We start from the raw sequence: 21,492 nt of genomic DNA, 5'->3' as shown, positions 1-21,492 counted from the left end.
TAAGTGAAATAAGCCATACAGAGAAAGACAGATACCATATATTTTCACTCTTGTGTGGATCCTGAGAAACTTAACAGAAACCCATGGGGAGAGGAAGGAAAAAAAAAAAGAGGTTAGAGTGGGAGAGAGCCAAAGCATAAGAGACTCTTGAAAACTGAGAACAAACTGAGGGTTGATGGGGGGTGGGAGGGAGGGGAGGGTGGGTGATGGGTATTGAGGAGGGCACCTTTTGGGATGAGCACTGGGTGTTGTATGGAAACCAATTTGGCAATAAATTTCATATACTGAAAAAAAAAGCAAATAAAATAAAATAAAATAAAATCCCCTTCCTGCCTCTTAGGGATATTTCATGAGATGGGAAGGAAGGTTGGAATGGCTTTCCAAATGACTTGTGCCTGCCACAGTATGCTTCTGGAATGTGAAGCTGCTCCGAGATCAGCTATGTGAGCCTCCAGACATATTCAGATTACAGTGAAGGCAAGCCAAAAATGAAGAAAATACAAAGGCAGCTTTTGGAAAGAGAAAAAGGAATGGGAGCCATGATACAGAGGAAATTAACACAATTTTTTCTTTAAAAGTCACTTATTTGGGGCACCTGGGAGGCTCCAGTTGGTTAAGCGTCCGACTCTTGGTTTTCAGTCAGGTCGTGATCTCACAGTTCATGAGTTCAAGCCCCACATAGGGGTCTGCACTAACAGCTCGGAGCCTGCTTGGGATTCTCCCTCTCTCCCTCTCTCTCTCTGCCCCTCCCCCACTTGCGCTATCTCTGTCTCTCTCAAAATAAATAAATAAATAAAGTTTAAAATATAAATAAATAAAAAATAAAAAGTCACAGGGCACCTGGGTGGCTCAGTCAGTTAAGCATCTGACTTCACCTCAGGTCATGATCTCACGGTTCCTGAGTTTGAGCCCTACGTTGGGTAAACATGAACCCCGCTACGGGTGAGCCCTGCTTGTCTCTTTCTCTCCCTCTCCCTCTTTTTCTCTGCCCCTTGCTCAATTGTGCCCTCTCAAAAAAAAAAATTAAAAATTAAAAATCACTTATTTTATGTCATTAATTTGAAAACAGTGATGAAAAAGGTGGAAATCTATTAGAGCTACAAAATACCTCAATTAATTTGGAAAGAATGGATATCTTTTCCATAGCTGAGTCTTCACATCCAGAAACGTGTCTTATCATGCATTAAAGTCTTTCTTCAGCTCTGTCTGGGTAGTTTTCTAGTTTTCTTCAAAAGGGTCTTGCACTGTTTTTAAGTTTGTTCCTAGAACATCTCTGAGTTTTCTAGTCTGGATAATGGAATGGCTGAAGGAGTCACTCACAATAGCAACGGAAACCACAGAAGACGTAGGAATTAGTATCTAGAATAGTCAAGACGCTGAGGAAACAATATAATGGGAGCAATGTTGATGGACAGGCAACTTGCCAAGCAGGCACCAGATCAGACATCAAAATCCACTTAAAACTGTGGTACAGCAGCCCTGTGAGGGACAGCCATCCAATGGGACACCCTCAGCGACAGTGGGGGACGCACTGCTGAAAACCATGACAACTTAAATCGATCTCAAAGTCAGTATGCTGAGTGATTAAAGCCAATCTCCAGATATTACTAACTGTATGATTCCCTGTATACGACATTCTGCAAAAGACTAAACTATGTTGATGAAGAATGCACTGGTGGCCACTTAGTGAGTGGGAGGGAAAGACTATAGAGGGGTGGTCCGAGAGAGTTTTCCAGGGTGAAGAAAGTGTTTTCGTTTGTGGTGATGGTCACACGAATCTATCTATATATATATATGCACATATATATACACACACATATAGACACACACATATATATGTTATAATTCATAGAACTGTACACCCAAAAAGGGAAATTTTACTTATATGATAATTAAAAAAATTTTTTTAATGTTTATTTATTTTTGAGAGGGAGAGATCGAGCATGAGTTGGGGAGGGGCAGAGAGGGAGACACAGAACCTGAAGCAGGCTCCAAGCTCTGAGATACCAGCTCAGAGCCCAATGCGGGACTTGAACCCATGAACTGTGAGATCATGACCTGAGTCGAAGTCGATGCTTAACCCACTGAGCCACCCAGGCGCCCGTACTTATGTGATAAGTTTTAAAATAAAATAAGCAAAGCAGTACAGTGGGTAGTGCAGTTCTAAACAAAGAGATGAGTCAACCCAGAACCAGTCCAAATCTATAAGGCTGTTAAAGTATAAAACAACCCCTAGTTTCTAGGAGATGGTTTGCACAACGTGAAGACACTTAATATGACTGAACAGTACACTTCAGAATGATTAAGATGACAGATGTTGTGTTACATGTATTTTGCCACAATTTTTTAAAAAATTAGTCTTAGAGTGAGAAGTGTTGAAGTCAGGAGATAGGTATTTGGGTGATCATTCAACCATTATACTACCTTTTTAAAATTTGAGATCTTCCATCATAAACTTTTTTTCTTTAAAAGCATGGCTTTTCAGGGGTGCCTGGGTGGCTCAGTCAGTTAAGCGTCTGACTTTTTTTTTTTTCAATGTTTATTTATTTTTGAGACAGAGAGAGACAGAGCATGAACGGGGGAGGGTCAGAGAGAGGGAGACACAGAATCTGAAACAGGCTCCAGGCTCTGAGTTGTCAGCACAGAGCCCAACGCGGGGCTCGAACTCACGGACCGCGAGATCATGACCTGAGCCGAAGTCAGCTGCTTAACCGACTGAGCCACCCAGGGGCCCCTAAGCGTCTGACTTTTGATTTTGGCTCAGGTCATGACCCCACGGTTCATGGGATTGAGCCCCACATGGGGCTCTACACTGACAGTGCACAGAACCTGGTTGGGATTCTCTCTCTCTGCTTCTCCCCTGCTTACACTCTCTCTTTCTCTCAAAATAAATAAATGAACATTTTAAAAAAATATTTTATTTTTTAAACATTCATTCATTTTTGAGAGTGAGAGAGACACAGCACGAGTGGAGGAGGGGCAGAGAGAGTGGGAGACACCGAATCAGAAGCAGGCTCCAGATTCTGAGCTGTCAGCACAGAGCCTCATGCGGGGCTTGAACTCACAGACTGTGAGATCATGATCTGAGCTGGAGTCGGACGCTTAACAAACTGAGCCACCCAGGCGCCCCAATAAATGAACAGTTTTTTAAAAAAGAAAAATAAAAAGAATAAAACCATGGCTTTTCAGATCGATGGTGACATGCTAACAAAAGCATGAGACATTGACTTTTTGCTTAGGAAAAATAAGATCTCACCTCAAATATTTTATTTTATTTTATTTTACATTTTATTTTATTTTACTTTATTTTATTTTGTTTTTATTTGAGAGAGAGAGCACATATGAGTGAGAGAGCACAAGCAGTAGAGGGGCAGAGCGAGAAAGAGAGAATCTCAAGCAAACTCCACTCTCAGTTTAGAGCCTGATGAGGGGCTCAAACCCACAATCCTGGGATTATGACCTGAGCCGAAATCAAGAGTCAAATGCTCGGCTAACTGAGCCACCCAGGAATCCCTCACCTCAAATATTTTAAAAGATTGGTTAGCTTTAAAATTTGTACGTAAGAAAAACAAAACATGGAACACCCCAAGGACACTGGAAGAAGGCAGTCTTGTAATCTGGGAGCGAAGAAGGGCTTGCAAAGCCCAGAAGGAAACCCAGAAAACATAAAAGAAGGGGAAAAAAAAGCCATGGATTTGGTGACATAAAAATTCAAACTTGCATATGGTTAAAATACCATCAACAACATAACATTATTAAAAGCTCAGCTGTGGGGCGCCTGGGTGGCTCAGTCAGTTAGGCGGCTGACTTCAGCTCAGGTCATGATCTCGCGGTCCGTGAGTTCGAGCCCCGCATCGGGCTCTGTGCTGACGGCTCAGAGCCTGGGGCCTGTTTCAGATTCTGTGTCTCCCTCTCTCTGACCCTCCCCCATTCATGCTCTGTCTCTCTCTGTCTCAAAAATAAATAAACGTTAAAAAAAAAAATTTTTTTTTTTAAATAAATAAAAGCTCAGCTGTAAACTGGGAAAAAACTACTTGTCCCAGATTCCCCAATTAAGGAATGTGCCTGGTCCCTAAAGTCCTCTGAGTTTGCTTCCTGTGGCATAAATCTTCCTTTCAAGTCTTTATCTTTGCTTTTCAAGCTTCTAATTTGAGAGATAGGAGCTCATGCTGATTAGGGATGAAAACCCCCCACACGTCGCACATGGATGACAAAGAGAGACTCCCCTGCTGCCTGTTAATGAAACCAGGTGTGGACCCTTAAGGAGTAAAGCGCATATACTGGGACTCGCCCTCTGAATGTCCCCAGCCTCAGTTTCTCCATCTGTACATGGGGATGATGACGGAACCTCCCCAGCAGAGTGTTCAGCCTGATGTCCGGCAGCACATTAAGCACTAGAGAAATGTTAGCTGTGCATTTTGATGGGTGATGGGTTTACGGATGATGGCGGTGGTCTGAGTGGGAATTTATCTTCCTCTGGGTAGATTTCTGTGATTCCTAAGCACTAGTCAATGATCAGGTATTACTATTATAATCAAGAAAACATTGCTTACATTTGTCTTTTTTTTATTTTTTTAAGAGGTGACTCAGAGATGAATCGAATCTCTGGAAGAGTGTTCAAAGAAGGAAATATCGGGATGCTTCAGCTAGTTTGTAGTCTTTGAGAGTGTGGTTCTGTCGCTAGATTCCTTATCCCAAGTACATGCAAGGGTGACTAGGATACAGAACCCACCTGTGGAGGTCTCCTCTATGAGGTGGTTGGAGTCAGAGAGGCAGGACGCTTAATGCAGCACAAGATAATGAATGTCAGGACACAGATAATACAGAAAGTTATGGTGGGTGCTAATTCTGACCTGAGTAGCTAGGGAAGGTCATCTGGAGGTGACATTTGAACTGAATCTTGAAGAGTGAGGAGGTGTTCCCAAGTGAGGGGGGGGGGCGGGGAGTGAGGATCCCAGAAGAAGGAACAGCATATGAAAATTTAAATGCACACAAGCACAAGAATGGTATGGCCAAGCTGGGGTGAAGCAAGGCATCCAAATGGATTCTTGCAGGAGTGGGGGAGCCAATGACTTTGGAATGGTGGGCTGAGGGTCATGAGGGTCTTAAAGGGGTTCTGACTCACCCTAAGGTGAAACAAAGCAGGGGATTTAGTGGAGAATTTTTGTTCATTCAATTTCACAAATATTTATTGAACGCATTGTGTATTAGTAGTATTCCTTTTCCTAAGTTATGTGTTGTTCCTGTAACAAATTACCACAAATTTGGTGGCTTAAAACAACACAGATTTATCATTTTACAGTTCTGGATGTCAGAAGTCTGATATAGGTTTCACCAAGCTAATGCCAAGGTGTGGGCAGGGCTGTGTTCATTCTGGAGGTGGAGAGGAGAATCCATTTCCTTGTCTTTCCAGCTTCTAGAGGCTGCCTGAATCTCTTGGTTCATGCCTTCTTCCATGTTCAAAGCCAGCCATGTCCAGTAGAATCTTTCTAATAAAGCGATCTCCCTGGTTCTGACTCTTCAGTTTCCCTCAACTGACTGGCAATCTTAATTCCATCCTCAACCTTAATTCCCCCCTTGCCACATAACATAACATAATCACAGGTCCCAGGGATTAAGACATGAACTCTTTGAAAGCCATATTCTGTCTACAGACCGATCATAGTACAACATGGGAGAGGACTACCCAAAGACATGAATACTGGGAGGTGTGAATCATAAGGGGACTTCTACACACACATCCTTACATTTCCAGCTTGAGCCCCTTGGCTGGAGGTGATGTAAGAAACACTACAGCCCTCAGATCAGATGCCAATGGAACTTAAAGACCAGTTTGGTTTTCTAGTCATTTGTATGGTCTGCTCATAAGACTCTCTGTTCCTATCCTCTTGTTTGCCAGCTAGGCCAAGGTCCCATGCAGAGGAAGATTTTCGTGGCACAAGAGACGGGGGGGGGGGGGGGGTGGGGGGGGGGCGGTTCCAGTTTCCTGCAACTATGTCACCACTGTCTGGTGTTTTCTCACTATGCCTGCCATCTTAAAACCAAGGACAACTGGGGACACCTGGGGGCCTCAGTCGGTTGAGCACCTGACTTCAGCTCGGGTCATGATCTCGCAGTTCATGAGTCCGAGCCTGACATCGGGTTCACTGCCATCAGCAGCAAAGCTGTTGGCACAGAGCCTGCTTCGGATTCTCTGTCCCCCTCTCTCTCTCTGCCCCTCCCTGCCTGCACGGTCACTCTCTCAAAAATAAGCAAACATTAAAAAGCAAAACCAAACCAAGGACACCTGGGAAAGTCCCAATGTGACATTGCTCTTCCCATCTCATCCCCTCCCCCCCCAGAGAGTGGGTAAATCCATCCTTTGTTCTGCACAGTGGACAAAACAAAATAGGACACAGAAAACAGGTGGTTTTCAAGGAACATCCAATGTTTGGGACAATGAAGGTGAGAGGGTTAAGGGTACCTGTTTCAAGGTGGCAGGATCTGGGTGTCTGATTTCTCATCCTCAAGCCACTGCTGGTCTCATTACGGGATGTGCCCTCACGCTGAGGGACCAGAGGAATGTTTGCCACGTTACCCTCCATTTACGCTGGCTTCCAGCTGTATTTTCAACAGGAGGTTTCTGGTTGTGCAATAAGCATCTTAGGATGTGGAAACAGCTCAAGCAGCAGGTAAGGTCAGCTTAAGGTTATTTTCATAACCAAACTGGTTGCAGGCAACTTCTGGGCTGTTTGGTCCATGTTGGAGCCCCAGCTATCAAAATGAGTAAAGAAAAAAATAGAAGTTTTTAAATTACAAAACAAAAACAAAAACTAGAGCAAGGTTGGCTTTGATACACTCCTTTACTCTCCTGCCAATAACCCAGATCCGTAACCAAGACCTGTTGCTTTAGTTGCCTAAATGGCCCCACCATCCGTCTTCTCTCCATTGTCCCTGTTACCACCTACCCCCAGATGCCACCATCCAACCGGGACTCCAGCAAGATCCTCCCAGCCAGTGGCTCAGCATCTTCTTTGCCCCTTTCCAACTCCCATTGTTTTCACGGCAGCCTAAAGATCTTTTGAAAGCACAAAGCTGCTCATGGGCCTCCACCTCTCCCAATATAATGCCTTTCCACTGTTCTTTGTTCTAAATGTTTATTTATTTTTTAAATATTTACTTATTTATTTAGAGAGTGAGCACACACGCGTGCACAAGCGGGGGAGGTGTAGAGATGGAGGGAGAAAGAGAGAATACCAATCAGGTTCTATACTCTCAGCATAGAGCCTGATGCAGGGCTCGATCTCATGAATCATGAAATTATGAACTGAGCTGAAATCAAGAGTTGGACACTCAACCAACCAAGCCACTCAGGTGCCCCCAATGGTTCTTAACCTAAGACTTCAGTTCTCATATGGCCTGCAAGACTCTTTATGGTTGAGTTTCTTTCTCCTTTGTGCTGTGTGCTCCACTCACGGAGGCCATCCTGGGGCACATGCTCCATCCTTCCTCTCATCCTCCCCACTCTAGCGTGTGTCTGCTGACTTTCAACCACAGGCTTGCTCTTTTTTGCCTGAGTGTCTCCTCTGGTCTCTCAAACTGCTTGCCTACCTGTCTCCCACCCCCAGCAGCCCTCAGACAATGGCTGATGAGAGCTGGGGTGTAAATGCCCAAGGTCCTCACCAAGATCCTCACCCAAGGATCATCCTGAGGTGTGTGCCCCCAGTGTGCGCCAGCAGAATTAAACCCATTGCCCACCATGGTCACTGGCTTGAGAGTTGTGATGGTCAATTTCCTGTGAGGTAGTACCCAGTTACTGAATCAAATACTAATCAAAGTGTGGCTATGAAGGTATTTGGTAAATGTGATTAACATCTACAATCAGTTGACTTTAAGTAAGGGAGGTTGTTCCCAATGATATGGATGGGCTTTCATCAGCTGAAGATCTAAAAAGCAAAAGTGGGGTTCCTCAAAGAAGAAATTCTGCCTCAAGACTGCAGAAATTCCTGCCTGAGTCTGCAGCCTGCCAGCCTACCCTACAGAGTTAGGACTTGCTAGCCCCATATTTGCGTTGAATTAATTCCTTAACATGAATATCTTTGTGTACATCTATACCCACCTCTTTATCCATCTCCTCATCTATCTATCTATCTATCTATCTATCTATCTATCTATCATGTATCCATATATCTCCTATGGGTTGCATTTCTCTGGAGAATATTGATACAAGAGTGTACCCTTTACTGGCTGCCTTCCCTCCCCTGTCTCATTTCCCCATTCCCCTACTCTTCCACCTCCCAAATAAACTACTTGCACCGGAATCCTCTTCTCAGGGTCTGCCTCTGAGAGCAATCACTCTAAGAACCTTCCTCAGTTTCCTGAAGGTGCCATGCAGGGTGACCACCTCATCCCGGTTTGCCCACAGATTTCCCATTATCACTAATGAGGGTCCCCTGTCCCAGAAACTACCTTTCTTCCCTTACCCCTCAGCCCCCATCCCTGGGGACTTAGAATGCTTTGCCCAGAACTGTCCCAGTTTTCAAACTGAAAATCTGGTGCCTAGAACCCACCCCAACCCACTCAACCTCACACAAGTGAGATGGCTGGTCACCCTATGCACCGGGTCCTGTTGTGATGCCTCTATACATGCTGTTCTCTCTCGTTACTTTCTACTGATCGTCCTCTCAGATCTCCACCATGTATCATTTCCCCCAAGGAGACCTTCTCTGACCTACCCAGGCCTAGATCAGATCTCCCTGTTGAACTGCTCTGACACCGTGGCTATCATTTCACATTTACAGGCATATTTCTATCGTATCAATGTCTGTCTCATGCACTAGAGTGTGCATTCCCGTGGAGGAAGCTCTTACATGATGGTCAGTCCAGCGTGGTCACAGGAGGGAACACAGGAGAGGCTCGGGAGAACAGATTTTACTCTACCACAAGTCCTAGAAAGAGCAAGCATGCCATGCCACACAGGGTCAACTGGAGAAACCAGTTGTTAGTGGTTACTGTCTCCCGTGGTTAGGAGACAGAAATTAGGAGCAAGGGGAAGCTTGGTCAGGATTGAATACTACTCTGAATAATTTCAGTGGGCTCTTAGCTATAGGCGTGGTCCCCAGTTGCCTGGTATCTGGCCCTGGGGTACTTAAGGTTGAGGAATATTGCTTCCTGGGATATATAGGCCAGAAAGAGTGTATGTGGCTTTGGATTTTTTAGTTTGCATCTCAAAGGCATGCTTTGGGCTGAGACCTTTGCTATCTCTAGGAATCGTCTAGATTCCTAAATCGTCCAGGAAGGGCAGTTTCTCCCCAGCCAGAAAGGCTTTTAAGATATCAAAACATCATAATATGCAGAAAACAAAAAACATAAACAATACAAAGCTGTGTTGGGGGTTACTCTTCATTGATTCCTGGCCCATTGTAGGCATGCAAAAAACTATGGCATGCCAGACTCAAAGCTGTGTTTAATGAATGAATGAGTTTCCAGGACAGTAAGTCTAATCCATGTAACTCCCTTTCCATGGTTGTCCTGTGGGGGTGTTTATGATCTGGATGGAAGAATGGAATCAGAAGTAAAAACATAGGAAGGGCACCTTGATTTCGGCTCAGGTCATGAGGTTTGTGAGATCAAGCCCTGAGTTAGGCTCTCTCTGTGCTCACATTGGGAGCCTGCTTGGGATTCTCTCTCTCTCTCTCTCTCTCTCTCTCTCTCTCTCTCTGCCCTTCCCCAACTTCTTCTCTCTCTCTCTCTCAAAATAAATAAATAAACTTTAAAAAAAAAAAAGAAGTAAAAATACAAGAAAGACTTCAGGAGGCAGAAGGAAGGGATTTCACATACCAGCACTAAATGAGGGGTTAATTTTTCCAAAAGTTTTTGCTGTTATACAGGTGATATTTCAGATAAATTAAAAAGAGAAATTACCCAAGCTGAGCAAGAGAAAGAAAACAGACTGAAAAAAATGGGCGGAGCTTGAGCATTTAAAGGAGAGTTAACACCAATGCTATATAATCTCTTCCAAAAAGTAAAAGAGGAGGGAGTACTTTTCAATTTATTTGATGAAGCTGGTACTACCCTGATACCAAAAACCAGAGACAGATGGCACAATGATAGGAAACTTCAGACTCATATCCCTCATGAACATAGATGCAAAAATCCTTAACAAAATAGTAGCAAAAAGAAGTCAACAATATATAAAAAAGAGGTATACACTATGAACAAATGGAGTTTGTTCCAGGAATGCAATACTGGTTCAGTATTCAAAAATCAGTGAAATCCACCATACAAACAGGCTAAAGAAGGAAAATCATGTAACTATGCCAACTGATGCAGAAAAAACATTTGCAAAATTCAATACCCATTCATGATAAAAAATCTCAGGAAACTAGGAACACAGGGGACATTTCTTAACTTGATAAAAGACATCTACAAAAACCTACAGCTATCATTGAACTTAATGGTGAAAGGCTGAATGCTTTCCTCTGGAGATCAGGAACAAGGCAAAGATGTCAGAATCACCAATCTTATTCAACATAGTAAATTCTAGACAGTGCAATAAGGCAAGGAAAGGAAATAACATCTCTAAGGGTAATGCAAGAGATCCTTGTGGTGATGGAAACAATTCTTTATCTTGATGGCATCAATATCAATATCCTAGGTGAGATACTAGAATACAGTATTGCAAGGTATCACTATTGGGGAAACTGGGGTTTCTCTGTATTATTTATTACAGCTACACGTGAATCTACAATAATCTCCAAGTTAAAATTTTAATTTAATAAAAAAAAAAATACTGATACCTGTGTCTTAGCTCAGACCAGTGGAACTAGTATCTCTGGCTATGGGTCCTGGGCATTGACTTTTTTTTTTTTTTAAGTTTCTCAGGTGACTCTAATATACTACCAGGCTTGAGATCCACTGATTTAATTTTTTTTAACGTTTACTTATTTTTGAGAGAGAGAGAGAGAGAGAGAGAGACAGAGCATGAGTTGGGGGAGGAGCAGAGAGAGAGGGAGACACAGAATCTGAAGCAGGCTCCAGGCTCTGAGCTGTCAGTACAGAGCCTCACGTGGGGCTCGAACCCATGAACCACGAGATCATGACCTGGGCTGAAGTTGGCCTCTTAACCAACTGAGCCACCCAGGTGCCGCTGAGAGCCACTGATTTAATGACACATGATTAATATTTTTCCAGGTCAAATACTGCCACCCCATAATTTTTAATGGTGGCATTGCAATTCAGAATGTACCAGGTCCCATTTAAATAATTCCCTGCTATTTGACAAATAGGTTGTTTCCAATGTATTTCTATTATAAATAAATATTAATGTTTGGACACACCCATCATTTTCTTTATTAGAACATGAATATGTTTAAGGCTTTCTGTCCATCTTGCCAAACTGCCACCCAGAAGGATGAACAACCCCACTGTTTTATGTGTGTATTTTTTCTCAAATACTTGACAATAGTATTTGAGTAGCATTACTGTTTAAAATCTATGCTAGATGAAAAATGTCTCTTTGATGCTCTAATTGACAGCATTTGAGGTAGATTTTTTTCATATGTTTATTGGCTAGTTGCATTTATTCCTTTGCCAGTTATCCGTTCACATACCTTCCCCATTTTTCTATCAGAATATACGTCTTTTCCTATTTATAAGAGCTCTCAGAAAGAATAATGAAGGGCGCCTGGGTGGCTCAGTTGGTTAAACGTCTGACTTCAGCTCAGGTCATGATCTCACGGTTCATGCGGGTTTGAGCCCCGTGTCGGGCTCTGTGCTGACAGCTCAGAGCCTGAAGCCTGCTTTGGATTCTGTGTCTCCCTCTCCCTCTGTCCCTCCCCCACTCATGCTCTGTCTCTCAAAAATAAGCATTAAAAAAATTTTTTTTAAAGAATAATGAAAAGATATTAACCCTCTTCTGTCATTTACGTTGCAAGTAATTCCCTCAATTTCCCTCAATGGTCCTAATTGTGATAGCAGTACTTTTTACCATGTGGAGGTTTTTAATTTTTATGTAGGCAAATCTATCAGGTTTTCCCACAAGCTTCCACACGCAGATTTTTTTTGTGGCTTACTAGCAAAAATATACAGGAATTATTTTTTTAACTACAAAATTTTATTAAGGAAGATTGATAATGCTTTATGGAGAAACTGCCCATCTTGCTGAATAGGAACACAAGAATTGTCAAAGCATCCACACTGTACAAAGACAGGCCAAACAAACTCCAAAAGAATTCTTATTTTGGAAGTAGGGATGCAGATTTCACCAAGTCAACGTTCATCCAGAAGACCAAAAAGACAAGCATGAACTAGAATACTCTGAAAAATAGAAGGGGTGAAAGGGGCTTTGCCCTTTAGTAAAAACCTAATATTATTGTAGTTAATAATAGTTAAATAGTTAAATAGTGTGGCATTAGTACAGAAAAAAAGGGCAGTAGAGCAGATGGCTCAGCAACAGACACAAGTAGATTTAGGAATTTATTATACGATAAAGTTGACATTGAGAGTCGGAGGACAATGGGGAACCTGGGTGGCTTAGTTGGTTAGGCATCTGACTCTTGATTTCGGCTCAAGACATGAATTCACGGTTCATGAGTTCAAGCCCCATGTTGGGCTCTGTGCTGACAGTGCCTGCTTGGGATTCTCTGTCTCCCTCTCTCTCTGCCCCTCCACTGCTCGCTCGCTCTCTCTCTCTCAAAATAAATAAATAAACCCTTAAAAAAAAAAGAATCGGAGGACAAGAATATGTGGTATATTTGCAATGGAATATTCTGCACCCATGAGAAAGAAGGAAACCTGAGCCAAGTTCCCCCGGCTAGCAATTGGTGCAGTAGTCTTGCCCCAGAGTCTGCATTTTAGACCACAGGAAAGGGTGTTGAGGCTGGCAAGTTTGTCTTCATGGGGGGCACATCTGGGCCGCTACTCTTGGCCAGGCCGGTAAGCCTGGTAGAACCAAGGAACAGCCAGAGATTCATGGCATGCTGGCCCTGGAATGTTTGTGACCCCCATTTATTAAGCCCTTATGGCACATCAGTCATGGGGCTAAGTGTTTTCCAGACATGACCTCATTCCATATTCACACCTCATAGCGGCCCTTGAGAAAGACACTGTTATTACCCACATTTTACAGAGGAAGAAGAAGTTGAGGTTCTTCTTCTGTGTCACCCCCGACTTCAGTCGGGATGACTGAGGGATTAAAGAACTTGTCCAGAGTCTTGTGGTAGGAAAGGGGTGGAGCCAGGATAATAATCCAGGTCAGTCTCCGGGAGCCCGAGTTTTAACACTGTTGTGGTCTTCCGTGAATTTCCTGATCTTCCACCCATGGTATATATTTTGTGATTGTTGTGGCCTTGTTTTGCTTGGTAGGTTTTCTTGCATGTGAATTTTCTCCCCTTAGATGTGTACCCGTGTTCACGACGTACTTTTTCTTAAGTCAAAAATGGAATCACGTTGTGCATTTTTAGCGCAGCCTTTTCTGTTCTTCTTTTCTTGGTGCTCCCACCCTTTCTCGTTCTCCCCTCACATCCCTCCCTGGTAACCTATAAAACTCAGCAGTGTGACCTTCTACTATTTTCTTCATTCTTATACAATACTCCCCACCCCCTACCTCTGCACTGTTTCTGGTTTTCTGATGTGTTCTTCTGAAGATGTTGCATGCAAATTCCAAAGTACTTGATCTGTTTTATATTTTTCACAAGTGATTGCACACCGTATGCCCTGTTTCCTGCCCCCATTTCTTTTTGCTAAAACATGTCTTGGTGATTGTCCTATTGTCAGAGCCTCGGCTTACAACTAGAAAAGTCACAAGACTTGAGAAGAAATCCAGTCCAGCAGAAGGAAATGTGACATCCAGAAGGCAGACAGCAGACATGAGTCAATCAGGCAGTGTCAGGGATCCTGACAGGTGGGCGGAGGCCCAAGCCTGGGAACGGTGGCAATATTGGGAATTCCGGGAGGCGGACCAACTTCGGGGGCTGTGTCATCTGGGAGCCCCAGCCAGCTACCAGACTGGTTGGAAGGCAGGTCCTGGGTGTCAGGAGAGGACTGCAAGATGCAGGAGGAATCCCAGTCCTGGGCAACTTACCAAAACACGCATTCAGAACAGAGAGCTCAACAACCACAAAGCAATTCCACAAATATTTATTTAGTGGCTGCAACAAGCCAGGTGCTGAGCTGAATGCCGGCTTACACCTAAGACGAGACAGGCATGGTCCATCCCTGTCTTCCCACAGCTTCATGGTCAGGTGAAGAGACAGACAGGTGAGAGGCTGTTGACATTCAATATGCTAAGTGCTGGGGTGGGAGGTAAAGGATTCCATGGGAGAATGGGGGGGTGGGGAGAGAAGAACAATTAATCTGAATACATTTATCAGGGTAGGCTAACTGCTATAATCAACTACCCCCAAGTCTCAATGACTCAATACAATCCAGTTTATTTCTCACTCATGCTACAATTAAATGCTGGTTGGGGAGAAGGCAGGTGGGGCTCTGCTCCACACGGTCATGCAGGGATCCAGACCCCTTTTTCTAATGGCTCCACTGCCTTCCCCTGAGGTATTAGAGTTCTCCACGGTGTCCCCTGCATCCATCTGGCAGAGGAGGAAAAGAGAGACTGAAGTCGGGGGTGACACAGGAGGTTTTTATTAGGTGAGATTTGAATAGGTGTTCAAGCCGTGAGTCACATGACTCCACCATCTGCACAGAAGCCTGGGAAATACAGTCCAGCTACAAGCCCAAGAAGTAAAAGAACCTGAGTTTGGTGAACACATAGCACTCTGTGCTGCACCAGACTTGGAAAGATGGGGAAAACTTCCTAGAGGGGTAGTTTTTAAGCAGATACTCGGTGGATACACAAGAGTTACCAGACAAAGGGAAGAAATGAAGGAGATGAAATAGAAATTGGGAAAGGCAGTTTTGCAGACAAACATCCCTGCCAGCAAGAATGCAGCACTTGGCTGGCTTGACTGGAGGAGCATGTGACTCTTGATCATGGGGTCATGAGTTAAAGCCTCACATTGGGTGTAAAAATTACTAAAAAAATAAACTTAAAAAAATATAGGGGGGGCGCCTGGGTGGCGCAGTCGGTTAAGCGTCCAACTTCAGCCAGGTCACGATCTCGCGGTCCATGAGTTCGAGCCCCGCATCGGGCTCTGGGCTGATGGCTCAGAGCCTGGAGCCTGTTTCCGATTCTGTGTCTCCCTCTCTCTCTGCCCCTCCCCCGTTCATGCTCTGTCTCTCTCTGTTCCAAAAATAAATAAACGTTGAAAAAAAAAATTAAAAAAAAAATATATAGGGGCACCTGGGTGGCTCGGCCGGTTAAGTGTCCAACTTTGGCTCAGGTCACGATCTAACGGTTTGTGAGTTTGAGCCCCAAATCGTGCTCTCTGCTGTCAGTGCAGAGCCCCCTCAGGATCCTCTCCCTCCCTCTCTCTCTCTTTCTCTCTCTCTCTGCCCCTCTCCTGCTCTGCTCTCTCTCACTCTCTCTCAAATAAACTTTAAAAAATGTATTTAAAAAATAAAAAAATAAATACATAACAACACTTATCTTCCTTTAAGAATGCAAAGCGTTGAGGGGCACCTGGGTGGCTCAGTCCATTAAGCATCCAACTCTTGATTTCAGCTCGGGTCATGATCTCGTAGTTTGTAGGTTCATGGCCCACATTGGGCTCTACGCTAACAGCGCAGAGCCTGCTTGGGATCTTCTCTCTCCCTCTCTGCCCCTCCTTTGCCTGTGTTCTTTCACTTTTTTTCTCAAAATAAATAAACTTAAAAAAAAATTAAAAACAAAAATGCAAAGCACTGAAAATCATGGCAGGTTGAGGGAAAGAAAGAAGTTCCGCTTGTCCAGAGGGCAGAAGGCAAGCCGCGGTGGTGGAAGAGCGGTAGGGGCTATATCAAGCAGGTCATTGTAAGCAGGGGCTCAGGAATTTATTCCGAGAAGAGTCAAAGCCATGGAAGGCGTTTCATATGAGGATCAAGTCTGTACTCTAGAAACATCTCTTTGGTTCAGGGGACCTGAAAAGATACCAGAAGAGCAGCCGTCTGAGAAGAGACGGCAACGTGAGCTATGGGATTGGCTGCAGGAAGACATGGACAGTTCTAGATTATCAGGAAGTGGGATTTCTAGAATTCATGATGGATTAGATACACAACTAAGCAAAAGGCAGGCAGGAATTGTGCTGCATTTCCATCTTGGACCAGTGAATGTTTGGTGAGTCCATGAATCCATTTGCCAGGAAGGGCAACTCTGTCTGGAGGGTTTTTAAACTTTGGACTTGTGGAATTTGTGGTGTCTATGGGACATTTAGAGAGGGATCCCCTGCAGGCCATCGAATTGGGTCTGAAGATTAAGAGAAGGATTTAAGCCCAGGAGGTAGTCATGAAAGTCAGTGAGCTCACTTTACAGGCAGGAAGAAGGACAGGAGAGAGGAGGGAAAGGAAAAGGAGGGGAGGGGAGAGGAAGGGAGGAGAGGAGAGGAGAGGAGAGGAGGGGAGGGGAGGGGAGAGGAGGGGAGGGGAGAGGAGGGGAGGGGAGGGGAGGGGAGGGGAGAGGAGGGGAGAGGAGAGGAGAGGAGAGAAAAGAAGGGAAGAAGGCTTGGCATGAAGCCCTGTGTGGAAGTGGAGCTCACATAGGCATCTAATAGGAAACAACCAGCTACATAAGACAAAAGAAAATTAACACATCGCATCATGAAAATCAAGAAAACAAACAATTTGCGGGTGCCTGGGTGCCTCAGTCAGTTAACTGTCCGACTTCAGCTCAGGTCATGATCTAGAAGTTTGTGGGTTCAAGCCCCACGTCGGGCTCTGTGCTGACAGCCTGGAGCCTGGAGCCTGGAGCCTACTTTGGATTCTCTATCTCCCTCTCTCTCTGCCCCTCCCCTGCTCTCGCTCTGTCTCTCTCTCAAAAAAAATAAATAAGTAAATAAATATTTTTTTTTTAATTTTTTAAGAAAAAAATTCATGAAGGCGTGAGTGGTCCACAGGATAAAACCTGCAGAGAGGGAAAGTAAATTAAGGGCCGAAAACCATCCATTCATTGGGGAAGTCAGTGACATGCGTGAGAGCCAGACTGCAGAGGACTGACCAAAGGAGTGGGCAGCACATTAGGGGCACAGCCGTGAAAGAGGGGAGGGATCAGACCGTCATGAAGGGGTGTTTGGTATATCAGCAGAAGGTGTTCTTTGCTTTAACAAGGAAGGAAGACACCTTTCCTTGACATCTTGGCACTTGGTAAGTTCTTTGGAACTTAAACACTATCCTGGGGAAAAGAGTGGTGAACTCCAAATTCATCCATTTAACAAATATTTATTAAGCACTTACTATGTGACAGGCAAGCACCTTCTGGGGTGTCCCAGACATCCCCAGACCCCTACCTGTATTGAGTTTGCATTCTAATGGGGCAGTACTACTAAGATCTGCTTCTACTCACAACGTTTCTGGCACCAAATGCATGGGAGGTTTTTTTTTCCCTCCATCGACCCATTTTCAGAGTCTCTGGACACCAACTGGCTGTCCTGGAATTTAATTTAATTTGGACACTAGCTACCTGGAATTAGTTCAGACCCCACAGGTTAAGGACTCAGTCCCATAAGATGCTAGTCGTAAGCCATGGGTGCCCATGGCGCCCACATTTCTGTCCACCTTGGCAACAAAGTTGGGAATTCCCACAACCACCTCTCGGGTTTGATAACATCCTAGAACATCCTAGAACATGTTTGATAATATCCTAGAACATTTTCCCTCACAAAACTCAGGGAAATATTTTATTTACATTTACCAGTTTATTTTTTTTTAATTAAAATATTTTTAATGTTTATTTATATGACAGAGAGAGAGAAAGAGAGAGAGAGTGTGTGAACCGGGGAGGGTCAGAGAGAGAGGGAGACACATAATCTGAAGCAGGCTCTCAGCTCCTAGCTATAAGAGCAGAGCCTGATGAGGGGCTTAAACCTATGAGCTGCAAGATCATGACCTAAGCCGAAGTCAGATGCTTAACCGACTGAGCCCCCAGGTGCCCCTACACTTACTGGTTTGTTATAAAGGACACAAGTCCAAAACAGATGAATGAAAAAAATGCATGCGGCAAGGCACTGGGGGAGAACACGCAGAGCTCCCATGTCCTCTCAGAATGTGCCATCACCCCCCAGCACCTCTATGTGATCACCAGCCCAGAAGCTCCTCAAACCCCATCATTTGGGAGTTTTTATGGAGGTCCCATTATTTAGGCATGATTGACTGAGTTACTTACCAGTGGCCAATAATTTAATCTCTAGCCCCTGTCTCCTCCCAGCAAGTGGAGGGAGGTGATAGAGTAGAAAGTTCCAAACCTCTAATGCCAGGGTTGGCTCATCTGACAACCAGCCCCGTTTGAAGCTATCCAAGGGCCCACCAAGAGTCACCTCATTAGCATAAACTCAAGTCTGGTTGGAAAAGACTAATTATGAGTAACAACAACAACAACAACAACAAAAACGCTCCTCTTACCCCATGATGCTAGAAATTCCGGTGATGGAGAAAACTATAAAAGCAGGGTTGGGGAGAAAATTCCAGAGTTCAATTTTGGATAATTATTCATTTGGAGATGCCTGTTGAACATCCATGTGACACGGTCAAGAAGACAGATAAGCGTGTGCTTAGATTTCAGCGAAGATGCTGGAGATATTTATTTGGGAGTCTTCAGCATATGGGTCACCATTAGACTTGAAATTGGCTGACAGTAAGTTTCTGTTTCCTGGAAGAAGAAGCCAGAAAAAGAAATTACGTTGCTACAGAAAAGTAAACAGTCTTACGTCGTTTCCCATCCAAGTCTGTGGAATGAAATTCAAATCTTCTCCACTAGAATGGGTTGAGGCTCTTTAAACCCATCCAGGCATGACCGATCTGGAGCCAGGCAGGGTCGGGCTTGCTGGGAGGGCGGAGGAAGGCTGCAGACCTTGGAGCCCTCTCCACTGCTTCTACATTAGCACCTGGAAATCAACAGCCGACTTTGTGTCTTCAACAACGATTTGTCTGTCATGCCTGCTAGCATTGTTTTCACCCTGCTGAGACTTGTCAGTTCAAAAGCCAGAAGGAATGCATCTAGTTGTTAGACCAGCAAAACTTTGGCAAAGTAAGGGCCACAGTATTTAGAACAAAAGTTTTCCATTGTTGGTGGTCACGGGCAATCAACCACGTCATCAACAAATAATACTAACAACTAACAATTAAGCCCTTCCTGTATACCCAGCACTCTAAGAGCATTGAATTCATCATCTCATTCTGCCCTAACATTAAGCCTGTGCAGTATTACTATTATCCCCTGTTTTACATGTATAAGTAAGCACAGAGAGGTTAAGTGATTTGCAAGAGGTCACACAGCAAGTAAATCAAGAAGAAGGAGGCAGATGCAACCGTGTCTGACTCCAAAGCCCTGTGCTTTGGAGGAATAAAATCAGGAAATGTCAGAAGCCTCCTATTCCACCACCCTGCGCTCAGTGGCTAGAGAAGGTGTGCAGGTCTGGGTCGCCCAAGACTACATCAGCCTCCTCACCAGCCCTTAGCACAGGGATTGGCCTATTACTTGGTGTCCAGACTTTGCTGAATGGATGAATGATTGATTGAATGAACAAGCACACAAAAGAATGATTAGCTTACACCACACTGCATCGTGCTTAGCAATTCCCAAGCCTGTCTCCCCAGCTAGACAGTGAGCTCCTGGAGGGGACAGACATCTATTTTTTACATATTATAACAAATGGGGTCAAACACATTGGGCAAAGTTTATATACAGGTTAAAGAGCATGGGCACTGTAGGCAGCTTACTCAGGTTAACCATGCCTGTATCAGTTGTGAGATCTTGAGCAAGCAGTTCAAACTCTGTGCTTTTACTTCCTTCTCTGGAAAATGGGGAAAATAATAATACCTATACCTTAAAGATATTTATCAAGATTAAGCCTCTGACTTCTGGTTTCGATTCAGGTCATGATCTCATAGTTTGTGAGTTCAAACCCTGCATCGGGCTCTGAGCTGACAGTGCAGAGCCTGCTTGGGATTCTCTCTCCCTCTCTCTCTCTTTCTCTCCCCCAACAAGTAAATACACTTTAAAAATAAAAAATAGGGGCACCTGAGTGGGGTGCCTGGGTGGCTTGGTCGGCTAAGTGTCCGACTCATGATTTCAGCTCAGGTCATGATCTCACGGTTTGTAAGTTCAAGTCCCATCTTGGGCTCTGCTCTGACAGTGCGGAGCCTGTTTGGGATTCTCTCCCTCTCTCTCTTTCTCTCTCTCAAAATAAGTAAATAAACTTAAAAAAAAATAAAAAAAAGTAAACAGGATCTTGGTAATAGTAAGGTGCTCAATAAACAGCAGCTGTGTGTCTGTGGAGCCAACAGAGAAAGAAGTCCCTGGTGGAGTCAGGTATGGTTTGTACCCTAAAGCATAAAATAAGAGTAAACAGCATTTCCGAAGGTGCGTTATGTTCCAGGGACTGAGCTAAGCACCTTATACGCATCACTGCATTTAATCCTCACAACAATCGTATGAGATGGGTACTACATTTTCCTATTTTCCTGACAAGGAAGACTGAGGTTGAGAGAGATTAAATAATTTGCCAAGAGTCACGAAGCTAGTAAGTGCAGGTGAAGGAACGAGTATGTGCTCCGGGAGATTAGGAGCCAGATCTTTTGTATCCGAAAGCCAGAAACCATTCTAGGGCTTTCGAACAGAGGGAAGTTCACACAAGGGACTGATTACACAGATGAGCCAACAGCTGAGCAGCCGAGTCGGTGATGGTGGGGCAACCGTGGGCTTTAGCAACAGTGGGAAGCTGCTGTCACGGGGAAGAGGCAGCGTCCCTCTCTGGGGCCACCGAGGGGCCAGAAGCACAGCAGGGGTTGCCAGGTGAGGAGCTAAGCCACGGAGGAGACTCGGCCTCTGCTGAAAATTCCTCCCTGGAGTTGGGAAGAGGGGAACATCCTAGCTCCTCCCGTTGTCCCCGCCATCCAATCTAACAACTCTCCCCCCCCCCCCCCCCCGCTCTTTTTGGCTCAACTTAGCTGCTGGGAGCCAGCTGGGAGCGGTGCCTGGGAAACAGCATTTGCAAAACGTCAGGGAACAGATCTGAGATCAAACAAGCAAGATACCCCACATATTGTCTTGTTTGCCTTTGGAACCCCAGCACCTCACAGAGTGGTCGTGCTTAAGAGGCACTGCACAAGTAGGAAGGAAAGACAGGAGGGAGGAAAGCAGGGACAGAGCGACCTCAAATGCCTACAGAATCCAGGCAGCTTACACGGAGGCACGGCACAGACTCGTCATAGGGGAATGGTGAGGCGTGTGTCAAACCAGAGGGCTGTGCACACACCCTGTCTAAATGGGGCAGCCCTCCTGAGCTGCAGCCAATTTCTGCCAAGCAGGAATGCACATTCGGTGTTGCCAGGTCAGCTGACTTTTCAGGAAAAACTGAAAATCCTAAACTCTCCAGTTAAATCTACCGCTTGTTAACTGTCGGCAATGAAATCAAATCCAGGTGAGCC

At 44.6% G+C, this 21,492-nt stretch overlaps 1 long non-coding RNA gene across 1 annotated transcript in view; it reads right to left on the bottom strand.

Annotated features, from left to right (window-relative positions):
- The window catches only part of LOC123589484, a 98,999-nt gene that overhangs the window by 59,771 nt on the left and 17,736 nt on the right, over positions 1-21,492 (bottom strand). Inside the window, exons 3-4 of the long non-coding RNA XR_006708363.1 lie at positions 18,466-18,712; positions 6,464-6,753 (exon numbers count right to left, since the gene is read on the bottom strand). This is a non-coding gene — a long non-coding RNA (uncharacterized LOC123589484). The remainder of the gene's footprint in view (positions 1-6,463; positions 6,754-18,465; positions 18,713-21,492) is intronic.

The sequence above is a fragment of the Leopardus geoffroyi genome, chromosome E3, assembly GCF_018350155.1.
Source record: "Leopardus geoffroyi isolate Oge1 chromosome E3, O.geoffroyi_Oge1_pat1.0, whole genome shotgun sequence".
In the NCBI taxonomy this organism is placed as follows: Eukaryota; Metazoa; Chordata; class Mammalia; order Carnivora; family Felidae; genus Leopardus; species Leopardus geoffroyi.
This window is presented reverse-complemented; position numbering and strand designations above follow the sequence as displayed.